The sequence below is a fragment of the Anser anser genome (genome assembly GCF_964211835.1).
Source record: "Anser anser genome assembly, chromosome: 11".
Classification (NCBI taxonomy): Eukaryota; Metazoa; Chordata; class Aves; order Anseriformes; family Anatidae; genus Anser; species Anser anser.
Genome location: NC_139732.1, coordinates 17,294,519 through 17,322,492, shown reverse-complemented (window position 1 = coordinate 17,322,492; position 27,974 = coordinate 17,294,519). Strand labels below are relative to the sequence as shown.

The window sequence follows — 27,974 nt, the reverse complement described above, 5'->3', positions numbered from 1 at the left end:
CATAGCTAAAGATCACTGAATGCATTACTGAATTTATCCAAATACAAACTTGAAAATGTTTCAGAACTTCTTCCAGCTTTCTGACCTGGCTTGATTCACATTTTTTGCTGAAGTTTAGAACCAGCTGAAGTTACATGCCATCTTACCAAGGCATCTCTATCCCTTAATGGAAATTAACACATTCTTATGTACTCCTGCCTTTCCAATTGTGACTATGCCAATTGCTTGTGCGAGCACAAAAATCTAACATCACAGTTTGCATGCACAAATAAGAAGAATAAGAAGTCATAAACATTCCATGAACAAGCTGCCCAACAGTACATGGCAGACAGTCTTGGACACCCAGTTTTAGATGTTCACACATTTTTTTTTAAAGTCTAATGAGTCTAAAAGATGTTTACTCACACATAACATTCTCCATCTATTGTATGGCAATAAGCACACAGGAAAAGGAAGCAAAATCTTAATTCAGACACAAAAGTCAGGAGAACAGTGAAGTTTTGAGTTAGAACAATGAATTCATTAAACCAAGACAAACAAACAAAACCCTAAACTGTTAAAACAAGGCATTTGAATAGTAACAACTGTTAAAATGAGCTCTGAAATCACCATGCAACATGAGATTTTTATTGGCAAACAATTAAATCTCTCTTTAAGTGCACTTTCTCTGTAGAACCTAATTTATAATCTTATCAGGCATGTCTCTCAGAAGAATTTGCTAGTAGTCTAAGTCTTTATCTGCACAATGCAGAATACTAACAATTGTCTTGTATGTTTGTTTCCAATGTCAAAGACTGAAATTCCAATTTAAGGTTCTGACTGCCTTCAGAATTTGATATTATTTTTAAAGTGCTGTCACTTTTGTTCACATATTGTGCCAGAAAAAGAAAATATAAGAATAATAAAATTGAGTAGATTGTAAGAAAAAAAGGAAAAGGTGATGTACTCAGGAATCAGTTTTCTATAGCTCATTTGCTGTTTTATCATTTTCCTGTTAACCTCCAGGGCCCTATTTTGTCTCAGCCCTACTCATTAGGATTTAAGTTTTACAATAAGCATTAAAGTAAAGGAAGTTAGAGGCAAGGTGGAATTAATAGAGTGCACTTTATGTATATTGCATCCAATTATGTATTTTTGAAACCTGTAGTAGGTGTGCCTACACACACAACTCTGGGTACATGTGTATTTTGCACTGCCTAATTCTCATATCCCTCTGCCTTTGGTTTTTGTATAAATCTCTATTAGCCTAATATTTCTCAGCCATAGACTGACACCACAGAGTATGTTTCTAACTAGAATAGTAGATAATAATAATTTTAAGCAAATAGTTTTAATTCTACAAACTGCTAACCTACCCCTCGCTTTAGCAGAACGCACAAGAGAACAAAGAGATTTTTTTAGCAAGCAAATCATACAGATCTACACTGTTATTTCCTTCCATTCCTCCCAGCCCAAGTTCTGAAATTCTTTAAGAAACAGAACCACATCAGTCACGCACTGTACTAGCCTAGAGAGTATTTGTTTCATTTAACTTTTTTTTTTTTTAATCCTACTAATTCTTTTAACATCAATAGGACACATTACTATTCCAAGCTTCCCTCCCCTTTTATTTAGCTCAGAATACCTGATGACTAATTCCCAGCTGAGATAATTAGTCCTTGGTTATCACCAGTTACATTGTCACCTGTTCAACTTGCAAATGTCTACAAATTTGAGTTTTCCAATTAGCATCATAAGATCCCTATAGCATATAGTTAGGGTGCATTTTTTTTTTTCCACAAGGCAAATCACTTTTCACTTACACACTCTGCCTATTGAGTCTCATTTGGTAATAGTGCTTTAAAAATTATAGTGTTTTTCACAGAATAGACTTGTCATTGCCCTACCTCCTATCAAGCCCAGATGGCTGCTACTATAAAGGAGAGAAAAACAGAAAGGGGAATTAAATGAAACCCTCTCCTTAATAAGTATCCAAGTCAATTTAAATAGTTCCATTTCATTTTTACATCAGAGTCATGCCCTAGCAGTAAGGCATGAAGAACATTCTCAGTCTGCTAATAAGCCCCATGACATGTTGAACTGGTATTTCAGTAAGCAGAATAAGCTGCAGTTTACTTTTAACTTCCGTGGTATGAAGCTGTAGGTAAACTGCAGAAGAGGCAGTGGCCCAGGGTATTAGGTCTGGGTTTACTTTCAGTTGAACTTAATGAAGTGCACTTCTAACTAAAGCCAACACAAAATAATACTTTAAATTTGGAGGAGGTATTTGTGGAAGCACCATTTTAGGTCCTCAGAGCACGTGGCATAGATCACTTGTTGGTTTGCTTTGTTCTCTGTAATGGCCATGGTGGATTTATGGCCATTCAAGGGAGATGATTAAGACACCTGATAAGTCTGACGTCCACAGTAAAAATACTCACCATGGTTGTTTTTTTGTTTTATTTTTTTTCCCACTCAGTATATTAGAGAAGCTCTGATAACAATTTCTGAGCTTTCCCTTGCTATTACTTAGTGTCTCTGCAAATGGGAGAGGAGCTCCCAGGCACAATGAGAACTGCTGGCCTTGAAAGATGGAAGAGGCTGTGCCATTGGGGTGCCAAACTCCTCCGCTTCCTCTGGATGTGCTGAGAGTGGGTCAATGTAATCACGGAATCCCAAACAGGTAAGGCAAGAAAGAAATTAATTTTAGAGGTCTGTGCAGCATGTTATTAAAGAAGAAACTATTTCCCCAATTCACCAGTTCTGACTGACTCATTGCCTTTTTATGTTTGCACATCCCATGTTGATGTCTGTAAGGATTTTTGTTCACCGTAAGTAGAGTTTGGTTAGGTGACAAAAATGACCCTCTGTAAAACACTGATGTCTGTGAACAGAGCTGTTTTCAAGGTAGCCATGCAGTGATATACAGCTGTGTAAGTGAGGGTTATCATGTACCTAGTAGCATCAACAATGCTGTAGACAGACAGACAGGCAGAAACACTGTCTTCTGAGCCTAAAACTAAATAATCCAATGAAAGATTTTATGACCAATACTAGAAAACAAACAGTTTCATTGTGAATACTAGAAAAAAATGTTTCTTGCTGGTCTATGCTAACTACAAACCACAATTTGGTTAAACCAGATGTTAACAAACTCACCTGTATTTTTCTCTTGTCCCCGCTTAGCTAGCTTGGGGCAGACAGTAGAGCTCAGACCCTGAGATCCATTTGGGCATCAAATTCCCTTTGAAACTGAGTTGCTAGATTCCAAACTGTTTCTGAGAATCTGGGTTTAAATGGGGATACAGCCGCCTGCTTATTGCTTTGTGTCTGGAGCCCATGAATCAGATAGACTCGCACACAGTGGAATAGGATTATTACTTCATGGCATGGGCATGCAGTAGCAGTCACGATCTAGCCCTTTGAGATCAAGGCAGCAAGAAATTCATGAAGATTTAAAGTAGTTAAAGGAGTTTATTTTCCAGGTGGGAAATCCAGGTGTCAGAAGGAAAGTAACTATAAATTTTCAACCCAGCTTTCCACATAAAATGTAAAGCCATTTGGAGCACACAGAAAGCTCAGTATGAACTACAGCTGATAGCTGGTGCAAGGTATGGTCAGTGGTTTTAAATGATTGATGGAGCTATCTCTGCGCTAAAGTACTAAGGTTGGAATAGTAGAAAAAATTGAGATCTGTTATAATGGTGCTTTATACCCTTTTTTCCTCCTCTGATGGTCAAATAGAGTTCAGTTGTATGAACAATTGTTACTTTATACTAGTGATGTATATGGTAGCTCTCAACACATCTCCAAAAGAATTTTATTCCAATAAACACAGTAATACTGCATGTGGAGATGATTTTTAAAACTTCTCCTAATAATAAAGTGTTTCTTTAGAAATGAAAGAAACTAAAACATATTCAAATAATTTCTTTTTGTAGTTGATGAAGAAATGTATATATAGATAAATATCTAATGTGTTTTATTTCTATTGGAATACTCAAAAGAGCCTAAAGATATGTCAGTGAGTGATCTTAGCTCAGTAAAAGTACTACCTTTCACTTGCAACAGCTTGTGGTTTCCCCCACAGCATCCTGTTAAATAGTCTGGTACAGCCAGGAAACCAGAGACCATGCTGAAATAACAGCATGGTGCGGATGCTGGGGATAGCACCGGGCAGCAACTCCTTTTCCCTTTCAAATACCAGAAGAACCATGTGAGTTTTCAACCAAGTATCAGACATTTTAATATAATTTTGCTGAAATCGGTGACACTGCTCAAGGGCTATTCTACATGAAAAAGACTGATGAGGAAATGCCAAAGGAAAAGACTACCAAATACCCTCGAAAAAGACTGTGAGACACTGACTCTATTTATACTCAGCTCTGAGATCAGTATATTAGCTGACTGGCATTTCTCTTCCTGAGAAAAGATCAATGAAGAAAAGATCAGCTGAAGAAAGATCGATAGTGACCAGACAAACCATTAATTCATAAGAAAAGAGATTTTGCTTGGAGAAATAGCACATTACCCTGAGGCTCAAGTTTAGACTTGATCGTTCTAAATCTTACACGTTGACCTGAATTCTCACTTGAGTAAACTGCAAGCCCTGCAAGAAGAAAGTGCAGACAAGCTCCACGTTGGACAGGAGTCCAGACAGGCATAGCAACAGCGACCCAAACCAAGAAAGAATGGCATGCCAGCACATTTAGTCACACTGCATTTAACAAGAGAGCCCCCTCTGTTTTCATAAATGGAGATTTCTTGCAGGTGTTTGTATCACAATGGAGCTACTCCTGATTTTTATACACAGATCATTTAGATTTTGGTTTTCCTTCTATTCTGAGGTCTGTAGGTTGTCCTGCAGTTGTAATATCTGAATGTTGTCCAGTTTGTCTTTAAATAGTGTGTATATATACACATACAAAAGCACACTGCAGTAACAGAGAACAAGGTGCTCAGTGAAAAGCATTAGGTGCCGAGGAAAAAGCTTTGATGTCCTCAGACATTCAAGGAGTCATTAAAGAGCAGTTCACCTGTGGATACCGCCAAGGAGAGGCAGCCCTACTGTACCAAGCGTGTTTTAAAGTGCTGTGTGCTAAGTATAAGCAGCACAACTTCAACCAGTGTCCTGCTGGTTCAACTCTAGAAAATAGTTTGTGTTGAGTGTAAGCTTCATTTGGAGCAAAGTTCCGGCTTTTCCAGAATAAAAAGGAGCTTTTATTCTAATGTATTTGTTGCCCTCTGGTTTTATATTTAATTTTCTTTTTAAAGTTGCGCAGGGTAATGCACTTGTTATCAGGTACTGGCTTGCTGCACTGCTGACAGGAGGATGCTAACTAAATGAGGGGAGGGTAACAGGGCCATCTGTGGGGAGCAGAAAAGCAGTTGAAGCTATGCATTGATTGAAAAAAAAAATAGGCTTTCAAAACAAAAACAACAAGCAAGTACTGATAGAGAAGCAAATTCAGCAGTGAGTAGCGGAATTTTCCAGAGCAAAAAGGGAATTCCAAAACAATGCCAGAGTGAACACTGACTTCTACCTGATGGATTTAAGTTTAAAAAAAAAAAATAAAATCACATCTGCAAACAAACAATACCGTACCATGCAAGACAGGATGTATTCCTCCAGGTTAACACGCTATCTCTCTCTCTTTGTGCTAGGAACCATAAACACCTAACAGGTCTAATGTTTATCTTACGGTGGCATGCTACTAATTATGATTAAGTAATTTTTGGACACATACTTAATACATACCTGGAGCCAATACACGTTATCTTAATGGACTGCCACATGTACCCAATGAAACTATTAATTAAATCAAGTCTTATTTGATGCTGTGGTTAAAGGGAAGGCAACCTGGTTTATAAATCTAATCCCCTATCACTAGGCAATAGTTGTTCCTTGCTTTTAAAACTTTTGCTACACTTTTCAAATAAAAAAAAAGGAAAAAAAGCAAGATTAAATTTAGAATTTCATTTTAGGAGTATGTGTCAAGAATGTTTTTAGAATATCTGGTCCTTCCACTATTGTTTCTTTCCATCGTGAAATTTCATGGGAAGAATAGAGAGATATATTTCAGTGTTATAGAGAGATACTTCAGAAAGTATGTAGTATCAACAAAGGAGTGTTTTCCCTCATTTTCCTAATATCGCTACCTATTTCCTTGGAAAAGTGGGGTAAAAAATCAGAGTATTGCAAGGATTTCCTAAACAAGAAATATTTTTAAATACACATATTTTTCTTTATCTATTTTTGCATATAATATAAATACCTTCCTAAAGAAAAAATAAAGAATTATGCAAAAACAATTTGAAGTAATTTCTGGTGGAAAGTCATGACCCACATTTAAAACAAAAACAAAAACAACAAAAAAAAAAACACCATGAACAAACCCCAAAAAACAGACAAAGAAACAAAAACTACCACCACCAAAACCCGATTCATATGCCAAAGCCCAGAGTTCTGTTTGCCTTACAGCTGCACACGTAGCTCACTTGCACTGCACTTTTAGTAGGTATTCACAGAGCCCATGGCTGGGTTCCAAACAGGCACTGAAATTTGTAAGTTTTTGTTATTTGGTTACAGTGTCCCAGATATCCCAGTCAGACCCTGGGAATGAACTTTAAAAAGAAAAGGGTAATAGGATGGTAGCTCTAAGGTAATATGATTACTTCAGCTAACAATGTGCACTACTAACAGTTTCAGGTTTCTTTAATATGTTATCTTTGCAATTTTTGGGCACTGTTCTTCAGTACCCAGTACAGGAATGGGTCTTGCTGGTGAATTTGAAGGAGGAGAATACAGAGTTTCACATCCCATGAACTGTGAGAGCCCTTTTTGCTTTTGTTCAGATTTCAGCACAGCTTAGTGGGTGAAATCCAAACCTCTTTCAAGTCAGTGGGAGTTTTGTCATGGATTCAAAGAGGCAGAGTTTCTTTGAGGATAAGCTGCAGTTCCATTTTGCCAAACTCCACATGACCAAAATGCATCGTTCATTTATAGCTGCCTTGATCATAAATATGTCTCATTTTACTTTATTCTAAGTCACACCCCTGAAGTTTTAACTTATGTATTTATTGTTGATTCAGAAATATCTAACTAACAATGACAGTCGGACATAATGGCCAATACTTGCTAGATATTTGTCATTTTTAAGCAGAAGTTTAGGAAGAGAAGCATTTCATGAAGTTCACGTTATTTCTGAATAAAACTCCAAGCTACCTAATCAACACTCCTGCAGCTTTGCCTTTATTGCAAAAATTATTTCCATACTCCCTTGTCAGAGGTTTGTCAGCTCTCTCTGATTTGGCTCCATTCTGAGTTTACACCAGGTTAGCCAGCCCGGGGAGAACCACACCTTTTCCTTTCGGAGGAGTTCGAGCTCATCTGACAGTTAACCTCAAAAACTGAATTTATATAGGAAACTTCACAGTGCATTTTAATACGGCATTCAGTTTAATTAGCACTTGGGCAATTCCTTTTGTTCTTGGTAAACAAAAGTAAGATTTGACAAGGAAGAGAAGAGAGTGTATTTGTTGCTTTCATATGTCACTCAAACTAGCCCATCACCATTCCCAAACTAATACTTCTTTACATGAACTTCTGCTAAATAGTGTTAGATTTTTAAGTCTAAAACTGGCAGGTTTTCCCAGGGTTGCATCTGATATCAAAATCAAGGTTTATTAACATTACAAAGAGCACTGCTGTCCTGTAGTGCCCCTTTTATCATTCTAAGCAGCTGCCTTGAGGCAACGCATTTAACCTTGGGAAATGTGAGAGGAATTGTGGGAAGTCAGAAATCTTTGACAGCTAAAGCCTTTTACCTCATCCAGAATCTGCTCTACAGCTTTAGCTCCCACACTGAAAAAAGATGAGCCCCTTATTTTCATTTGATGTTTATCTGTTCTATTCACTGCACTTAAAATCAGAAGATAGAGCAGCATTTACTTACAAACAGTGATCTTCCATTTACGCTCAAAGCAGACCAGTGATGAAAATATCCCTTTCCTCTACAGAGACTGCTATTAGAAAGACAGGGGGGCAGGGGAACTCAAAGCATTTAGTAGTGTGCTAATTTTTTAAAGTAGTTCTTGCAGGTTATCTTATTCCTATGCATTTTATGTTTAATGATAAAGTTCACATTACATTTTGCTATTTCATCACCTGTTGCCGTCGTTGCAATAGCGAAGGAACTGCCATTGGTTCAGTTATAAGCCCTTATTTGTCAGGGTTTAGGGCTCAGTTGTAAAAAGAGTTCATTTTGATGTTTGATATCAATTCTCACTATACAGAGCTTTTTCTTTTAGAAGGTACTGCCGTATTTCCTAAGCTATACATGAATATAACCTCCGAAATGCAGCTGGCCCAGAGCATATTACAGAACAACAAAGTGGATAGAAATCAGCTGTTGCACCTTATACAAGCACCTACAGTTTTAAATTTTGGTATAGCATCTCTCAAGCAAATCAAAAACAAATGTTTATTTTTCTGAAGTTTCTGATTAAAATGAATACTATAAACTATGCATGTTTGGGCCGAATTCAGAGGCGATAATCTGCAGATCATCTAAGGGAGACAGGGAATAACGCTTATCTCACAGGAAAATTACACTTATTACACTTCTCTGCTTTTGTGGGGTATATTTGCAGAGCACAGTGCTGCTCCTGCTTCTCAGCAGGGTAGATTAGCCTAGGCAGAAGTCAGCACTAACATAACCGCTACTTTTGGAACCATTTGCAGACTGCTACTCCGTCTAAAGTTAGGTATCTAAGTAACAAAACACAAGTCAGCCAACAGATCAAAATTGGCATTTTAGCCCTCTAAGCTCAAGTGACATGGTCTGTGCTCTCTCCACTCACAGCTATCTCCACCTAATGAGATTTTGCTCTTATTCAGGTGAATTGCTCAGCTGCTCTGGCCATAAGCAGCTTATTGTTTTACTTGAGCTGTATGAAAATGTTTCATCCAGCCAATTTCACCTTGACACATGTTACTGGGTGAGCAGCATGTCTGACAGATCTCAGTGTAATTTCAGCAGCACGAGGATCCTTCTTACTGAAGTACTTTACAGGGCAGCAAGTCCATTCTGAAAGCAGAAGCAAAACATTGTCTTCACAAAGAAGCAAGTATGTGACCCATTTATATGTTTGCATATAAAACTGGATTTCCTCATCAATGATCAGCCAATAAATCAATTTGTGACTCATCTGTAGGTCCCCTATGATACTACTTGTGCCTGTGGCCTGTTATTTTGATTACCCTATCTGCAGTCCATGCCTTCTCTGATAAATAAGAAACAAACCACTACAGACCATGAAAACTGCCCTACATAAGCAGCGTAGGAACACATCTTCCCTTGCAACTGTGCCATCCGGTCACCTTTAACCATTATATTTCCTTTCCATTCCCATTTCTAATTTTTTTCCAGCCATTTCACTTGAAGTCAACTTGAACGGATAAGTAGTGCTGCCTCTCCAACTTCTCTCTCCATCTCGAAGGGCAGGGCATCCACTCAAGAAGTGAGACCACTGTTCAAGACAGAGAAATTTCTCTGACCAGCTTAGCATTTTCTATGGATTATTAACGAGCACAGACCCGCTGACAAGGTAATGTCTGTAGTAAAACTGAAGTCCCAACAGCTCCAATGTATTAAATATAACTTGAATATTTTTGCAAGCAGCAGGTTACTTTCCAGTATCCTGGTAAATCATTTCATGCTGCTCCTCTCTGTGGTCTCAACTAGCTAAGTTATGTTTTTTTCATTACCCCTCTTAAAATCAGGTCTGCTTCGTGTTTATACATCAAAAGTCATGTACGTATACATAAACACTCAACATCCATAAGAATAACTTCTTATCACTGTTGTAAAAGTATATCACTGATTTATATGCCATCGGAGCATTACAAGAAGTATTTTACTATTTTATATGCATACTCATATAGTGTATAAACAAAATACATTTAAGCAAAGCTGAGGCTATGAAATGAAACGTTTGGTTTGATTGTTATTCTGCTTTTCTTTCAATTGTCCTTTCAACCTTGCTCCAATTCTTTTCATGGCATAATATACCTTTTACTTACATCATTTTAAAGTACTTATTCCCTTGTTCACACAAAGGGTCTTGAAGACTCCTTCGGAATACATGTTTCTTCTATAGTAGACATGCAAGGAAGAGTTATCACTGTATAGGGGGATAGTTGCAGTTTGAGGAAGTAGTGGGAGTTTTACGTTAATTACCCTGAAGAACACAAGTGTTTATTGTCTTATGTACTGCAATGGCCTCAGCGCTCTGCTTTGGGATCTGTATGAATATCTGCTACTTTGCCACACATTTTGAAACTTTTTGCTCTGAAGAGTCATTGCTAGGAGAAAGCAAAGTAATGTAGTTGCCCATGCCAGCTGCCTTCACGTTAGCATTTTCTAAGAAAGTAAACAACTGTGGGAGCTTCAATTAGGGATGTCCTTTAGCTTTTGTAGATTTAATATTCTAAGTCTGATGTCCTTCTGCTTAGCTCTCACCACCTACTCAGAAATGCTTCTCACATTGCCATCTCAATTGGTGGCACTTGTCTGCTTGGTCAAACACCTAGATGTACTGTTCAATGAAGAACGGAGCTTTGAGGCTGACATTTGACACATTATCAAGCTATCTTATTACCACTTTAGGGATGTGATCAGATTAAAATGTGTGCTCTCACATGCAGATGCCAAGATTCTTGTTCATGCTGTCATTATGTCCAGACTTGAGTAGTGCAATTCACTTTTCTCTTTCTTAACGAACAAAGCTTGCTATCTCTCATCTTTCCAAACCCGTTTTTACAGACATTTATGGCTGTATCCTATTTGATGTCCCATAAATTTCAGAAATATCATTTACATAAGATTTAAATATTGAGAAATAATTGAACTGATAACGTTGTAATAGACGCCAGTTTATTTTATCCTTTTTTTTTTTCCTCTTTTCTCTGGAATTTTATATATATCCAATGCACACAATAGACCAAATGCAACATTATTTTAAATCAATCGTCTCAATGGCATTTTACTAAAACCAGGGGTGAAATTGATTTATTTATCACATACATGTGATATATACTTTGTTTGCTTTAGTGACAGAACCAGTCTTTTAGGATTAACAGCTTCATCATCATAGCCTTTTGTCAAAAAGAGAAATTGAATTATTTTTAAATAAATGAAATCTGCACATTTCTTCCCAAATTCTAAGACACGGTTCTTGAATCTTGAGAAAAGTTTCAGTTTGGAGAAAAGTCATTCATTATATTAACTCTAGTTTTGACCTCTTCTGATGCTAGGGACAGGACTTTACCATTTTTAAATCCTTGGTAAAGTATTCCTTTGACTAATCTCCTATTCTGAAGATTTGTATGATATTCAGCCTACATTTCCCTTTGTTAAATATCACCTCATTAATCCTAGTTATATACCTGCTGATGGTGCTAAACAATCGCTTTCCCTTTTTGAAGTGCACAGCTTTGTAATAGTAGAAGATAATTACTATATCCCCCTTAGTCATTCTTTGACCAAGCATGCATATTTAGTACTCATAATCTTTCCTTGTTAATCCCCTTATAGCTCCTGTTACTCATTCTCAAAATCTCTCAAGTTTGTTAGCAGTCTTCTAGCATGAGGCAACAGGAATTAAAGCCATTATTCTAAATGCAAGATTTACTAGTGTTGTGGATAAAGGGTCTGTTACCACAGGCTGTTTTGTTTCAGATAGATACACACTGCATCCCATAAAATGGGACTTGTCTCCCAAATCTGAAACCCAACGTTATAGAAGTCAATGAAATGCTCTTGTAATCTGGTACAGTTTCAGTTTCCTCTTTGCTATCTTTAATAAGCATTCTGTCCATCCAGCTGAAAGTTATTCCCCCAGAGAGATCATTTTCTTTGGGAAGTTTTCCATTCTCAGCCACATCACTGTGACAAAGTGGGGAAAAAAAACACACTTTCCTGAGTATGGGCAGATTTTCACCAAAAGGTGAAATTCAGAACAGTAAAACAAAGTTAGAATTTGTACTTTAGGAGAGCTGTCAGTAATGCTAGATGGTAAAACAAGGGGCAACATCCACAAATTGCAGTGTAGGAGGCTTCAACTGGAGACTAGTAGAAATGTCTTCATTTTGAGGGTACTGCAGCTTTGGAACAAGTTATCCAGGGAGAAAGGAGAGTCATCATCTGTGGAGGCTTTCAAGGCTTGGCCACAAAATGCTGCAGCTGTCCTGACCCAGTGTTAGCAGCAGCCCTGTGCCAAGCAGAAGGTTGGAACAGATAACCTCTTCCAGGTAACATTTTTCTGATTCTGTGAGTCTGTATTTTGCTTGATGCCTATGTTAGACTTACTGGGTAGTTCCTCTAATGTTTCCTTTCATAGCCTTATATGAAAGACAGATTAAAATCACAACAAAGTATTCTGCTACAGAAAACTGAGTTGCTGTGGCAGTTCAGGCAGTGGACAAATGTGTCCATTTCAACTAGAGCTAAACCCAGTCATCATCTCCTGCTGCTTGTCTTCTTCATCTATCACTTCTATTCTTTACTTTTTCTCCTGGAAAATAGCACCCTTCAGACTGGATGATTAATATTAAATGCATTAACAGTTTCCATAACCCACTTGTACAGAAAACAACCAGGTTAAGAACCTTGGCATTAGACATGGTTAATTAACCTGGATAATTTTGACAAAACTGGTTAAGTGAGCAACCACACCTGCAGTTATACCATCAGAGCCAAGGGGACGATAACCTCTGCAGAAAAAGGGAAAGCAGCAGTGAGCAGCTGGATGCAGTAATGCTTAACCATGCTAAGCTGTAGTGAGAGTACCGCTTCTGACTGCAATCACAGATCCCTATCAAGGAATCTGGTGGCAGGACATAAGGCTTATTGTAAAAAACACAAGGTGACTGTGAAGCCATTGTACCATGTGAAGCAGCACAAACAGCTTGCTGCACCTTCCCTAACCCCTGTTACAGAGAATTTCAAATGTATAAGGTACAAAAGGAATAGAAGAGATAATATGTATAGTTCATAAGACACGTAAATTATTTCTGTTCATTTACAGATTTAAAAGTGTGGGGGTGTTTCTGGTGTGTGAGGAGGTAAATTCATGACCATCCTGAAGAAAGGTAAGTAGGGAACTTAAAGAAGTTATAAAAAAGGGGTGGGGATCACTGCTACAATAAACAGAGCTATTCTGTTCAGGCATCTTTATTCTATGCAGAACAGGAGCCATGAGCCTTACAGTAGTTCTCTGATGAGTTTTAAATGTTATTCCTGTCTTCAGCACTGATTTGCTGCTTCAAAAAGGAACCTCCCGAAGCAAGGCATGGGGCCAAAATGAAGTTCTGCCTAGAAGATTTCATTGCTCATGCACAGTAAGGGCCATCTCAGGATACTTGTTTCTGTTTGCACAGAAAATGGCACGTGCAGGAGCACAGTACACTAGAGGTAGAAAACCCATTGATTTAGATATCCCCGTTGACTGGTGATGGCACCATATTTTCATAGTTTTTCAAGACACAGGATGACCTTTTTCATCCACAGCGTGAAAGTCATGTGGATCCTATTTTGGATGAAGGGTAAATTATGCAGAAAGGAGAGAGTTCTTCACTTGCATTTATTATAAATATGGCTTTTTCTCAGTAGTTGAATCAAAGCTTATCAAATATACCTAGCCCAAGACAGAGGAGTAAGGAACGTGGTGCTTGCAATGGGAATGCTTATCCATAAACACAAGGCATAATCAGAATTGAGCCATGGCCAGCAAAGCAGCATTATGAAGAAAGGAATATGCGGCATCTGTATATCAGTAGACAAAGATATGTCTGTTCTGGCAGTAAATTCCTTGGGAGCAAACTTCTAGATCTGCTCAAAGCTGGATTCTGTACAGAACAGAAAATCTAACATACTTTCTGGACCTGCTTTCTCCTACCAGATGCAGTACAGATTTTTTGAAGCAGGGAGATGATAAAAACAAGCATTAGAGGAGAAATGAGACTGGATTATTCTGGGATTTTTTGGCATATGTATATGATGGCTATGAGAAATACATTCTGCTGGACTTCTGAAAGCAGAAAGATACCATGGCATTTACAAGCCTCTTTCCAGTTCAAACAAACTCGGTGATAATGGATGAGCGCTCCCTTCATGAGAATTTCCCATTGGATTGAGTAGCATTGCCAAGGCTCCTGGTCCACTGCCAATGAGGATATAGCCAGGGTTTCCTTTTCTTCCCCTCTACTAGACGGAGCTGTAGTACAGCCAATTCAGTCTCTTATACCACAGGGGTTACAACACTGGTAGTACATGTACAATTCTTGTAGATCTCTCAGGAGACGATAAAGTTTCAGAGATAAATTTCTGGAACTAGGCAGAAATCCAGACTTTAAGGAGACAGTAAGAAATTAAAACACTCCAGGGAAGCATATTGCTGGAGAGTCCTAACAGTAAAGACCCAAACAGCCAAGGTATAAAAGGAAGCATGTTGTTCCCAGATCCTGACATACTGACATATGCCATCAAAAGACATTTCAGGATGAGACAGGGAGGCTCTGACTGTTAAAAGAACAAGGATACTAGCAGCTAAAAAGACCCTTCTTTCCTTTTAGCCACAGGACAGGATTCCAAGTTGGGCTAATTACAAATGCTGTTGACTCAATATAGACTGAAAATAAACAGAGGGGTTTGTTTGTTTGTTTATTTTGTTGGTTGCTTTATTTTTTTTTTCCTTTGTTATTTCTTTGTTTTAAATCACACTTTCAGTATATTTTTACTTCCCAAGTACTTCCTCAGATTCCCCTCCTGGCCACCTGTCAGGAGTTCCATACGTTCACTACCTTAGACAAAATATAACATCACCCAGGACATGTTAGCATTTGCAAGATTATCATTCCTCCTTATTGGCTCCATGCTCCATTGGCTTCCTGCTCCATTTTTTAATTTTATTTATTTATTTACTGTGGCACTGGTTATTTAAGTCAGATGGCAGGATCTATTTTAGAACAACAATTTTTTTCCCCCTTCTTTGCTCCTGCGTCTTGAGTCTATGCTTCTGCTGCTTTGTCATGTCCCTGTACCTTTGCTTTGGTCCCTCCACAGCTTTTCTTTTCTGCTGCCAGTTTTCCCTACTCGCAAATCATAGTCAGGTGTCACTGCATCATGATCACTCTGGTGTAACTCATTGTTCCTTTCATTTTACCTGGGGTACTACATTTTATGCTCCTCTTTTCCCTTTCAGATCCAGAAATACAGTTATAATAAAGACCTAGCCTTCTAGTACTACACTACACTGTGTTTAGGAACATAAGGCCATCCCTATGCTCTGCCAGTTCTCCTTAGAATCTGTGATACATGCTAGTTCTTTTAGTATCTCATTATATGTGTCATCGATATCTTGCTTGGCCTAAAGCCACATGGCAGCCTGACAAGATTGTGCTGCAGTTTGGCAGTTTCTGTACAGGGCACAGCTGTCAGCATCTCTTATCCTCCATTTCAGAAAATCAGCTGGTACTGGCAAGAGATCATAAGCTAAGACTAAGCAGTAACTGTGCATCCTTTTTAGCAAAGCAAAAATGGAAAAATCATTGCATAGATCGTTTTCTGTCCTAGTCTTTTTGGCAGCCCTTTCTTACTGATGGCAAATCAGATATTTCTTTTCTGTTTCAGCACTTCAAATCATATAGAATGGGTTTTCCCATCCTCCTTTTATTACTTGTTGCAAATGCACAGCACAATGCTAGAGGGAATATAAAAGGAAGGCTGCTCATTACATACATGAGCATATGCTCTGCCTGTGAAGAACATATACTCCAGCTGCTTCTGCAGGCCAGTGTCAGGAACACAAGGTATTAGCTTCCTGAGTGAGAAATCGAAGGCTTTCTGCCATGATGACTAATGTCCCACGTTATTATTTTATGTCAGAAACTGTGGGGATTGTATGATGTGAAATATAATAACAAGACTGAGAACAGAAAGGGAGAATGGAAGAAAGAAGCAGCAGAGGAGGAAAAAAAAAAAGAACATCAGGAAATAAAAGAAAGAAAAATCAGGAAGAAATGATTTACAGAGAATGATGAACGATACACCTAGCTCCTTCCACAACATCCAATTAGGGATTTTTTTTAGGGGTTTTAGGGATTATTTTTTTACATCCATTATTTGATACACTTTGGATATTGAGAAGCAAACTGGCAGCACACAAAAAGAGGACGTATGAGAGTCATGCAAGTGAAGGAGATAAATAGTCAGAATAAGTCCAAGATTAGGAAAATGAAGAAAAGTGGAAGTTTTAAGGCTGAGGTGACTGTAGCAGAGATTGCTATTACACTTTCCCTAGAGAAGCAGACACAATGAAGAGTCCAAGATCAGCCAAGTCAGCCCTGGACCACCTATGTGAAAGCAATGTTAATGAGCACAACCAGAGGTACTGAGCAGTCTGGGGCAGACGGAGAATGCAGAAAGGACACGAATCTGTGAAGCCACAGAGGAAGCCCGCAGGTGGTGGCTGCCAGACTTAGAGATGTAATGTTGGTACACTTAGGACCCTTAGACAACAGAATTACTCACACAAATAATTGCTCATCAGTACCAGTGAGGGAATTGCAATCTGGCCCATTACCGTGAGGCACAGGTGGCACATCTGAGTGCCTCCTACCCTATTAGTGAGCACATGCCCTCTTCCAAGGGAAACCCATTATGTTGAAATACTCCTGGAATGTTCAATGCTGTACTTAAAGTACATTTGGAGACTTATATCCCAAGCTAGGTATATGTGTATATACATGATACACAGCGTATACAAGCAAAGTGTTGGTACGGCTCTCAAAGTTGATAATAAGTGTTCATCCACTAAGGCAAACAAGAGCTGTAAATCAGACTTGTACCATCCTGCTTCTAAGCTGTCAGGTCTCTGCAGCCGACTAAAAGCAGAGAGTATCTACTTCCATGGGTAGGTGGGGAGGCAGAGTACATAAATAAAAAGCCACTCCTGCTTGTGTTGCAAGGTAAATTGCCCGCTTTGGATAAATCATGTAAAATATTTATCAATTATTGCTAAGTTGTAATGTGGGGTGTATTTCTCACCTTGATTATTTCATACTTGAATTGAATCTACATTGCACAGTGCCTTGCTAGCAGGACGTACTTATATCCCCCATGTCACCTTGAAGGCAAAATTGACATCAGCGGTCAAAAAACAAACTTTAAATAGATATCTTCTTTATTCTATTGAATAAGGTTTGAGACACATGAACTCCTAATGAGACCTATTTTCTCTAATACAGTTTTGCTTCGTGTCCTTGTCTGTACTCTGATCTCTTCTTTTCTTTTACTTTTCACCCTTTGTTTTGTTCAGAAACCTTGTCTGCAAACTGCAGGGCCACCTGCAAAAGGAAAGAAAAAGAAAGGACTGGATCAAGGGCAGAGTAACCTATCCACATGGTAAAGGTAAATGATCTGCTCTAATGCCTGGCAGGAGCACTGTGGCTCATAGACGTGAGGACTTTGCTGGAAGAGCTGAAGCTGTCTGGAGTTACTTCCCATAGCTGAAGCCATGAAAAAGGCTGTTCTAGAGTGGATACATGACCAGCATTTTTACACACAGCCAAGATTCATGTGAATTGGTCATTTTGCAATGCTGTGCTTCACAGAAATCAAGATGTAACTTCCTGAATGCTGCTGACTCTATTGTAACCTCCTGCTATGTTCTTCCCGTTAGACAAAGTAAAGCAGAGAAATCATACACAGATGACTTTCAGGAGTTCTGTTGTTTCCTTAAATCATTATGACAAAAGGCCACTAACGACAAGATTAAAGACAGGGGTTGATTTAGCTGGCAAGGTTTCCAGTCTGACCCCTGAAATCCATGTATACCTTCTTCACACTAACTTTTGCACTTCTTATTTACTGACAAGCGTGTAAGCACTCACACACATACACACACACACGGATGCAGTAAATACATGCTGTCTACAGATGTGCAAATACACAGGGCCTTTCAGCTCTTATATTGTGACAATCAGTGCCAAACGGTCAGGACAACAAAGATGTTAAAGCAGCCACTGTAAGCATAGCAGTTGCTTAATCTCATAAAGAAAAAGGACAAAGACCTGAAATCTTCCTGTGCCTCAATGAAAGCCAAGTGACACAGGGAAAACCCAAGAGCAGGTTTTTAAGAACTGCTATGAACAAGCAATATCTTCTGGGAGCCAGGGGGTAGCAAGTAGAAGAAGCAAGATCATACATTCAATCTACATCTCAAAAAGACTGTGTATGCCTAGGTCTCTTTCAAAAAGATATACTTTTATCACTTTGATATTTCACTTGCAATGAGGGGAAAAACTTCAAAATGATCATAAATCTAGTTGGATTTGGAAGAGAACATTAAAGTCTGAGATTGCAACTGAGCTTTTTCAACTCAACAGAACTCTCTTGAAACCTTAATTCTGCAAAATACTAAAGCATGTGCTTAATGGTAATCACCAACTGAAATCAGAGGGGCTACCAGCATGCTTAGAATTAGTATGCATGCTTAAGCATCTTGCGTAAACTGAGACCTATAGCCTGTCTGGAGATGCGTTTCTTGTGGAATTCTAGTCTTCCTACTTCTCAACTATTATAATAAATACTTGCAAGCTTGCTGATTCAAAAATATATAAGTATAATATTTTTAACTGCAATGAAAACAGAGCTGGAGCTTTCATGTCTGTTACATGTCAATATGACTATTGTCTGCCTTAGCAGACAATTTTGTCTCATTTTTTTTAAAAATATATCCATCTCTTATAATAAAAGTAAAGCTTATAGTTTATTGTCCCACAACGATACAGTATTTACTTGTGTTTTGACTGGTAGCTGTATTCATGAATATAGGAAGTTATTTCTTCAATTAATGGCAAAACCTAGGGATTGTTCACTGTCCCTATTATGATATCAGATAGCATGATATGCAGAATGTCTATCATTTCTATCACTTCTAAGCACGCTATCTGCCCTGACAGACAGAACTGCCACGGCTCAATCCTGCCACTACTCTTACTTGACACCTTTGTAAAACCATCAAGGGAGACACTGAAAGCTTTGACAGGCCACTCCTATTTTTTTTTTTCTTATCCAGTTCTGACTGTTCTGTCTGAATGAAGATTAGAAATCACAGTTTAAGGAATAAATAAATAAAATGAAAAACATCAGGAAAAACTAAATGAATCAAAGACTGATGGAAATAATGTGCTTTAAAAAAGCTGTGCACAATATCACCATTCTCCATCCAGTATTTTGCAGTTAAAGCAGTAACTGGTACTGGTTCATGCTGGGCATCACACTGCCTTCGTAGTGTTCTAATCAACAGAAGAAAATTCTTCATCTTTGGACATCAGAAAGGCTCTTATTAATCCTTTCAGATGATGGCCAAGCTTGTCTATGTTCCAGGCCAACACACTCTAATTCAGTCTGTTTAATCCAAAGTTCTTAGGAAAACTGCAGATAAATCAGTGGCCTATATCTGATGCAGAAAGATGTACTCCATCTTCACGTCTGCCAGTGTCTTCCCATTCACTAGGTTCAATTCCACATTCTGACACTTTGCTGAAGGAAACAGTATCTGAAATAACTGGCACTTGTTAGAAGTTGATTATGTTTGTCAGGAACTGTATGACTGGAGGAACATGGCCATCAACATGCTGAGCTAAAGGAACAGCTCTGAATACCGGGTCTCCCAAACAACAGGAAAGCAGGTAACATGTTAGTAAACAGAAACCTAGAGGAGAAAGAGCATTTTTTTTCTGTGCTTCACACCTACTAGTTACAGGCAGTATAGAGGTCACTGCAGATGACTCCAAGTCTCTTTTTTTTTTTTTTTTCTGTGCATCCTGAATAATGCATAGTGTTGAATTCTCAACTGCAAGTGCACACCCATGTTAGTTTATATAAACTGGACCAGCACACTTGGAGATCTTACACAAACATAGGTCTACAGGTGCTTCCTGGCACCTATACTCTTTTGAAGTCCCCGATCATTCAGTAGGTAGGGTTGCTTTGGGTTTTGCAACATAAGACAAGGTGAAGGCTGCTCTAATTTCTTCAGGCAGCAAGACCTCAGTGAAGTTTGCTGATGTGTTCCCTGTATAACTCCTGCACCGGGAGGGGAAGTGATCAGCGACAGAGAAAGTGTAATACAATTATGATAAAATGCTTTTATACGGCCTCGCCTATGCAAGGGCAGTTCTTATCTGAATGCTTAATAGTGCAAAGGGAACAGAGCACGACTGAAAATCTGTTCCCTATTTTAAAGTTAGCAAAGTTTAGGCAAGGAAAAAAGTTGTGTTTCATACTGTGGTTGTTTATGATACAACGCTCTACTCAAATCCATTGTGAATTTAAATGATTAGTACACACCACACCTCCAGGTATCTCCAGCAAATCCTAAAACAGGAAAGTATATCCAACTGTTCCTGCTCTGCCAAAGTTAACTATTATTACAGCATGGAGATATAATATTAATTTTGTTCCAATGAAATTGGCTGGCATATGTGTTTCTGTGAGCCAGGCAATAGGTCATTACTGAAATAGCAAAACAAACCTGTTCCCATTCTTGTTCCAGCACACTGCATTTAGATTTTAAGATCATAACTGCTGGATACCTCTCCTGCAATGATGTACAAGACACAGTCTGCCAGAAGCTATATTCTTTCATAAAATGACTTTGCTGTATCTTCCTTTTCCAGACCCATCTCAATATAACAAAATTTAACAGTCCTGCAGACAATGCCAAATATCCCTCATTCATAATTAAGGTGAAGGCAAGTGGTACAAATCTCTAATTATCTTTTATGTCATATTTATTTTCTAGTAAATTATTAAGTAATGATTTATAACCCAAATTCCATATGTGTACCTGCTAATTCAGGGGGAAAAATATCAGCCCTTCATACTCATTCAGCTAATGGGCATTGCTAATTGAAAAAATGTTCTTTGCACAAATCACTAACTTTCCAATCATTTACTTGTAGAGAAGTTTGAAAACTGAAAAAAAAGAAAAGATAAAAAAGAGAGAGAGAATCAGTGGAACTTTGAAACTTGGGTATGGCACTATGCTGAGCTCTCCCTCCTCTGTGCAGGCAGCAGGCAGAGTTCAGTGACAGAAATATCCTGTCGCCTCATATTAGCTTCTGCAAAAGTAGGAGGTTGTCAAGAATAACTGAAGTTTGAAAACAGAGTCTATATCCTATGCATTTTTTTTAATGCTCACTGCACTTCCTGCAGGCAGGATGTTTTCTGCAGTCGCATGTCTTGATGATCTCACACTGAAGTGCACTAATCTCTTAGGACCAGGATTTCAATAAACTTTTTAATCAAGGCTACAAAAATGTGTCTGAACCCGAGAACATCTCTGGATTCTTTCACTGAATTGAATTTTTCCTGCAAAAGAGGTTTCTTGATCACAGCTAAGGCTGCCTCCTGTGCTGGACAAAAGTCCTTGCCAGAGTCTTCACTCCATCTGGAGCCGTTGCTTTTGTGTCAGGACTGGTCCTTTGATAGTAGCAAAGAAAATCCCTGAGCACCATCAAGCCAGGAAGAGCAGAATCAGAGACTACCTACTGCAACAGCAACAGTACCAAACCCTGTAGACTTTCTTCTCAACTTTTCTTTCTTTTTTGGGAAGAGGTGGTGGGGGAAGAGTCCTATTGTTTTCTTTCAAGGTCCAAGCAACTTCTCTTCCCAGTCTAGGTTTTCGTGTGTGGACTGTAAAGTCAGAAAGCTTGGCTGTGCCTGAAATGCCTTCTTATATGCATTTCTATATGCTCTAAAAATCAATTGTTCAGGTTGAAATTACCACATACTTTGATATGCTGACGAAGTAGAAGAGACCAAAGATCTAAAAACATTCTTTCTTTCTTCTTCGTAAATTTCACAGTCTTTGGGGAGCTGATTTGTAATTTTTGACCTGTTGTAGTTGCCAATACTGAGAATCAGTTCTAAGCAGCCAGTCTGCTTTTCACCTCCCCTTGGGGTAGCTGTGTAGACAAGGCAGAATGGCTGCTTTGTACACATGCACCCCTCTGTACCTATCCCTGAATTTATTAGCATCTGACAACAGGTGCTCTTTATAAAGCAGCTGCAAAGAGTGCTGAAAGGATTGCTGCTCTCTGGTTCCCCTAAGGCATTTTGGTCTGCTCTCAGGAAACCTCTTGCAGCTGATGCAACTCCAATCCATCCACCACTACAGGAGAGAAGCAAAGCAGAAATTTGTCCCGTAGTGTACATATATATACACCATGACTTTGACTTTAATGCTGTTAACCAGATGCTCTCCTCAGTTACACGTTTATTTTTCATAATGTGTTTAGCTGCAGTATCCACATGGCTAACCCTGCCCTCACAGCCACCATGCATTTTGTGCTCTGACTATGGACTAAATGAAGCCTGCAAACACCTAACATTGTAGACTTAAATGAAAAAATAGATGAGCAGGTAGTGCCTTGCTAACACCTTTGTTAGTGTTAGAAAAACAGATTATTTAGTACGTAACATTTTTCTGACCCTAAACTTCAGAGTAATTTAAATTTCCATTGTTAACACTACAAGTGACTCAGAATCATTTTCAGGAAGGTAGATAGAAAAACTATCATATTTAATAGAATTTAAAGAAGAGAATTAATCCATTCATAAAGTACCATATATTAACCTCATTGTCTGTTTCAGGATTCTAACCTCTAAAGTTGATACAAAGGTAACCTGAATCTCCCCTGTGAGAACTATTCATATCCATTAATTGTTGCAATACAAGATACTGTGGGTTTGAGCTGGTTGCCAGTTCTTCAGTAGCTGAAATGTACTCAGCAGAGTGGAGGACACCACTGGGACTCATTTGACTCTGACTTTCACATTAATTTTGCTGTGCTGTGAAGAGCAAAGACAAAATCAATGTCCATCAGTGATTATTCAAGGTAAAATATCTAGTGATATTGAATACCAATGGTAGTAGTGAACATTAAACTTACTTAAGAATTGTGGAGTTGACAAAGCCATTAATTCCAGTTCCACGTCATTTTCAATGAGGCATATGAGTTTAGAAAAATATAACAATTATGGTGAAAATACCAGATTACAGTTCCTGGCAAGCTAGGTTTTAAATCAACAAAAAGTATCATGCATATGATCTTTTTGCAGTGTATAGTTCAGGAAAGGTTTGAATCATGCAAGGACTTGCTGAGTCTCTGTAAAGAACATTCCTGAATGAGGCAGCTAGTCACTGTAACTGCTGTATTAATTTTGGCAATGGATCGCTTGTTGGTGGCTTCAGCACTGAGTGTAGGAAAAAAAATACAAGTTATGTGACAGCTCTCCCACACCAGTCTTGTTTGCCCTTTTCTCATTTCTCCCCAACAAACTCTATGTGACATCCCCATTTAGTTAATGGGAATTTATCAGATTTCATCATATAACTCAAAACTTTGCAAACATAGCAACAACAAACTGAATGAGTGTAAGGGTTTATATTGACAGTTGTTACGAACATTTCTCAAGTTTTCCCGTGAGATTTCTCATAAAGCCATTTTCCTTTTTTCTCTTAAATTTCCCTATTATTATTCCAGTGCTATTGGTTATGTCTCACATTCATAACAGTTCTTAAAGCACAGTGTTTACTTTGGCAAAAGGATAACTGATAGCCCAGTTCTTCTCTCCTGTAAACCACTGACATAAAATCAGATCCATTATGCTTAAAAGGCTTCATTGGTATTCAGTGGAAATACTTTTCTTCATCCCAATGAAATTTTTTAAAAATTACAACACTGTGGTAAAAAATACTTTGAAAAACAAATCTGAATGACTATTTAGTCTTGTCTTCTCCAGAAAATAATTTAGCTTATATGGAAGGTGGGCAACTTTCAGACAGAAATCAGTAACAAAGAAAAAAAAAAAAAAAAGAAAATGCTTGTTAGAAAAAAATAAGTTTTGAGGAAAATGTTTTACTAGGCCTTATAAGTAAAGATTATGTTTTGGAATACCATCAGGACGGGAGGATTAATCAGCCAGTTTTGACTGTCTCTAGGCAAACACTAGCAGAGATGCTGAGAACCATCTTGCAAAACTGTTTTATATTGGATTCTTCTAGCAGTATCCAGAAGGTGACTGACACGCAACAAGTGGCAAAACATTGTCAGTTAAGCCAAATATTGTCGTTTCAGATTTGGAATAGCTTTGCAAAGCTGGAACTCGGAGTTGCTTTTTCTTTACAGCAAGTTAAGGGATGAAGCGAACATACCCAATACCTGTTAGAATCACAGTTTCTTTAAAAGACAGTTTACATAGTGCAGTCAACAGATTTTTTTTTTTTTTATGTAAAGAAATCCAATGTATTAAGAGGGCAGAAAGAAATCCTGAAGAAGCCATTAAGTCCCTCCCAAAACACAGACAGCTCAAAACAATGCTGAATGCAAGCAGAGCAAACAGCCAAATGAGAAATGCCACCAAAAGAGTCTAATAAATTATTGTCTTTGATTTTCTTGTTTCTAAAGCTCTAAGTACTATTCACAGTCTTTGACCTATAGCAAAGTCTTGTTCACAAGACAGAGAGAAAAATGAAATAGGATTTAAACAAACAAAATCTACTTAAAAACATAAGCCACAGGGGGGATGGAATTTTTCTCCTATCTTCATTTTACTGTTTGTCCTTTATTCTGGCATCAAAATTGTTAACTAATTAAGTACTTTCTTCTAAGTAAAATTCCCACTGAATATTTATTTCTACTCTAATGATGCTTTTTTGCATCTAGCCATAAAAAGACTAGCAGTATTTGAACACATTAATCTCTGCAGTTAAGCAGACAATAAAACCCCTACAGTGCCTCTCTGGTACCACAACTGTTTCATTGTTTGAGGTAGCAATGCTTTCCAATGCAGTGCCTGTGCAGCACAAAGTATGGCCCTAATTCTATACTGATCTGCCCTGGCAGAAAATGCATCTGGCTAGCTGTCCAAATCACAGTCAAGACCAGAATGTCTTCAAAGTATTACAAGGTTTACTGTACAGATCTGCTTGAAAATTAAGTTTAATAGAAGCTGAGTCAGAATCTTCAAATACAGCTAGAAAATGACAGAGACAATGAAATTAAGAGAGAAAGAGGCAGAGTCTGACACTGCGATAATAATTACCTACATTCAGAGAATGATACATCTACACTGAAATTGCTGGACACAGTTATTTGATGGTAATACTTTCTAATTGATCATTTATAGGTAAAGCACATTGATATTACTGTCTTCAGTTTAGACACTCAAACACAAAGCTCCTTTTCCAAAGTGATAGTTTGTCTCAGAATCAGAACTAAACCCAGCTCTCCTGCCTCCAAATGCCATGCCCAATTAGCTAAACCATAGTTCCCCACAGGAGCAGAATCTGCACTCATACAAGAAAATCTGTGTGCATGCTACTCAAGGAAATTAGAGTGTAGCTATAAATCTCAGCTAGTAGCTGCTGTCTGGCCAGCTGCCCAAATTAAGGCCAGAGGTGTCCTCACTGTGGAAGAAAATATTTGCTCCTTGTAAATTGATTTTTGTTTCTTTATCCAAAGGAAAAAAAAAATCAGCCACGCATCTCCAACCTTCTCAATTTAAAATGTCACATGATACAGCCTCATTCAGGTGACACTCTAAATTTATCTCATGTGATGCATTGTAAGTTCAAGGGACACACCAAGGAGAGTTCAGTGACATGATAATTATATCTCCAGCAAGAACATCCACTTAAAAAAAAAAAAAAAGTAGGTATATGTATCCTTTTGGAAGAATGGGACATTAAAGAGATGGTTCTTTTCTTATTTTAGAAGAACTATTACCACACCTCTCGGTATCCAAAAAAAAGTGGCAACAACCTTGACAATACACACACAGTTTAAATCCACTTGCTGAAGAAAAGCCCATAGAGTAACAATAGAAATATATATTCAATGTTTATATTGATGGCTGCATGCTGTTTAACTAGGAGGTTTTGAAATGGAGATTAGTGGCTGAAGATGATAATGTTCAGGTTCAGGATGTGGCTTCTCAAAAAGTAGTTTTGAAAATAAATGCAATGTGAAGCAGGTCTATTGGTTCAGGTAATTCTGAATTATATGACTTCTGTAGAAGGAACGATTGACTCAACTTCTGTTATTATTAGTCAGAGCTCTTATGCCCCTGCTGCTGGAGAAAAGTTCATAAACTCCAGTTTACCCAAGATGTATGAGCTATAATATGCTTATCAGAAGTTACCTACTGTTTTATCTCTCATTACACATTTTCAGCATCTCATTTTTCCATTGCCATACAAGGATGTGAATGAAGGTGGCCAAATGGATCATGTCAAATTGCATCCCCATTTATATAAAAATGTATTGTATCACCATACAAGAAAAACAATTCTCATGCCAATTTATCATCACTGTTCCTGAAACATCATCACTGAAACATGGGTTTCTGCAAGTGTCTTTATCAAAAAGGTTTAAAATGGCTCTTTTGGCATCAACTAGAGAACTAAATTCTCTCAGAAGCGCATTTCTGATGACAGATTTTTAACTACTGGCTCTTCAAGTAAAGCAATGCAGCAATAAAACAGATTTCTTTCCAGCACACGATCTCCACTGGAAAAACCTTCCAAGCATATAGTTTCTCTAATGTTTGACAGTCATTCCTGCATCATAACCTAGAGTGAAATGTACTGTAATGTAATATACTCATACCTGAGACAGTTTTAAACTCTAGAGTCTGAGGGTCAATCGCAGTTTAGCAGTGGCAGCAGAGAATTCAGTGTACATTGTGAAACCTTTGTGAGGATCTAGGTACATACTTTGAACAGTATTCCTGTCCTGAGCTCTGTATTGCTCCTTAGGTCATCCACAGGGATCCTAGCTCAAACATAAACAAGCTATACACCTACAGCAACATCTGTAATATAGACATGTTAAATTCCAGATAAAGAGAAAACATTGTCTTGAACCCCATTACTAGATCTTGTTGTATCACATTAGGAAGCTATTCAAGAGAGAGCAGCAGATGCAATTAGTCAGTATTATTCATTTAATAAACTGTCCCTTAACTGATAATCTTTGGCAGAACGGTGATTTGTCAACCAATAAAATATTTTTTTAGGCTATTCCACCAATACTACTGTACTCTTTGTAATGCACATCTTTAAAAATCCATTTGTTTCATTATGGTGTCCCCCTAGTGAAAACAGCAATAATACTAAAAGGGTTTTTGTATTGGTACTTATCCTAAACTACTACATATTTTGCTGAATGAATGGGTAGAGATTTGGATGTGACTTTGAAAATTAGTTTTAATAAATTGTCAGTCCCTCAATTCAGTGAAATGTTTGCCAGAGATGAGTATTTGCTATCATCAGTACTTGCACCACATCTCAAGGGCAGAATTAAAACATACTTCTAACTCAAACAGACATAAATTGCAGGAAGAATCCTTTCCAAAATAAAGGGCTGAAGGCCGTGTCATAAAATGCCTCCACTACTTCTCTGTTTTTCATCTTTCTGGCAAGGTGAGTGTTCTGACAAATAATCTTTTGAGAGCAGCCAGGAATGCAAAAGAGATTATTAAAATGGAGAGAGACATCATGACATTACTGTTATTAGCTGATGCAGTTTAACTGGGTAGATGCCCAGCCTCACACTACGTTTAAGAATAATGGAGCTCCCAGAATACTTTGTCCTTTTCTCACTACAAGAAGAATTGAATACATGGCTTTCTGAAACATTAGCTCAGAGAAAGTTACCAAATTATGTTATATGCCTGGATTTTTATCTGGTACTTTAAAGATCAGGTTAAGTCAGGTGTCAGTGAATTACACTGTTAAACAGTGTATACATGACTCTCTTTGTTAGAAACAACTGGATGCTCATTATTTGTGAGGCTCCACAAAGTACAGCTTCTAGACAGCTAGAATATATTTTACTTTATTCACTAATTACTTGCACA

At 38.0% G+C, this 27,974-nt stretch overlaps 1 protein-coding gene and 1 long non-coding RNA gene across 5 annotated transcripts in view; one reads left to right on the top strand and one right to left on the bottom strand.

Annotated features, from left to right (window-relative positions):
- The window catches only part of LOC310905284 (uncharacterized protein), a 289,193-nt gene that overhangs the window by 183,202 nt on the left and 78,017 nt on the right, over positions 1–27,974 (bottom strand). Inside the window, exon 1 of one of the 3 annotated variants that reach the window (XR_014588896.1) lies at positions 5,585–6,537. The exons of the other annotated variants lie outside the window; for them this stretch is intronic. The gene's annotated coding sequence lies outside the window, so the exon portion shown is untranslated. Of the gene's footprint in view, positions 1–5,584; positions 6,538–27,974 lie in introns of those variants that run through there. 3 annotated transcript variants of the gene reach the window in all.
- LOC310905285 lies at positions 856–27,192 on the top strand. 2 transcript variants are annotated; one of them, XR_014588904.1, is made up of 4 exons: positions 856–2,662; positions 9,411–9,588; positions 13,069–13,132; positions 17,359–27,192. It is a non-coding gene; the product is annotated as an uncharacterized lncRNA (long non-coding RNA). The 2 variants fall into 2 exon arrangements; XR_014588905.1 differs by lacking the exon at positions 17,359–27,192 and having other exon boundaries at positions 13,069–15,177.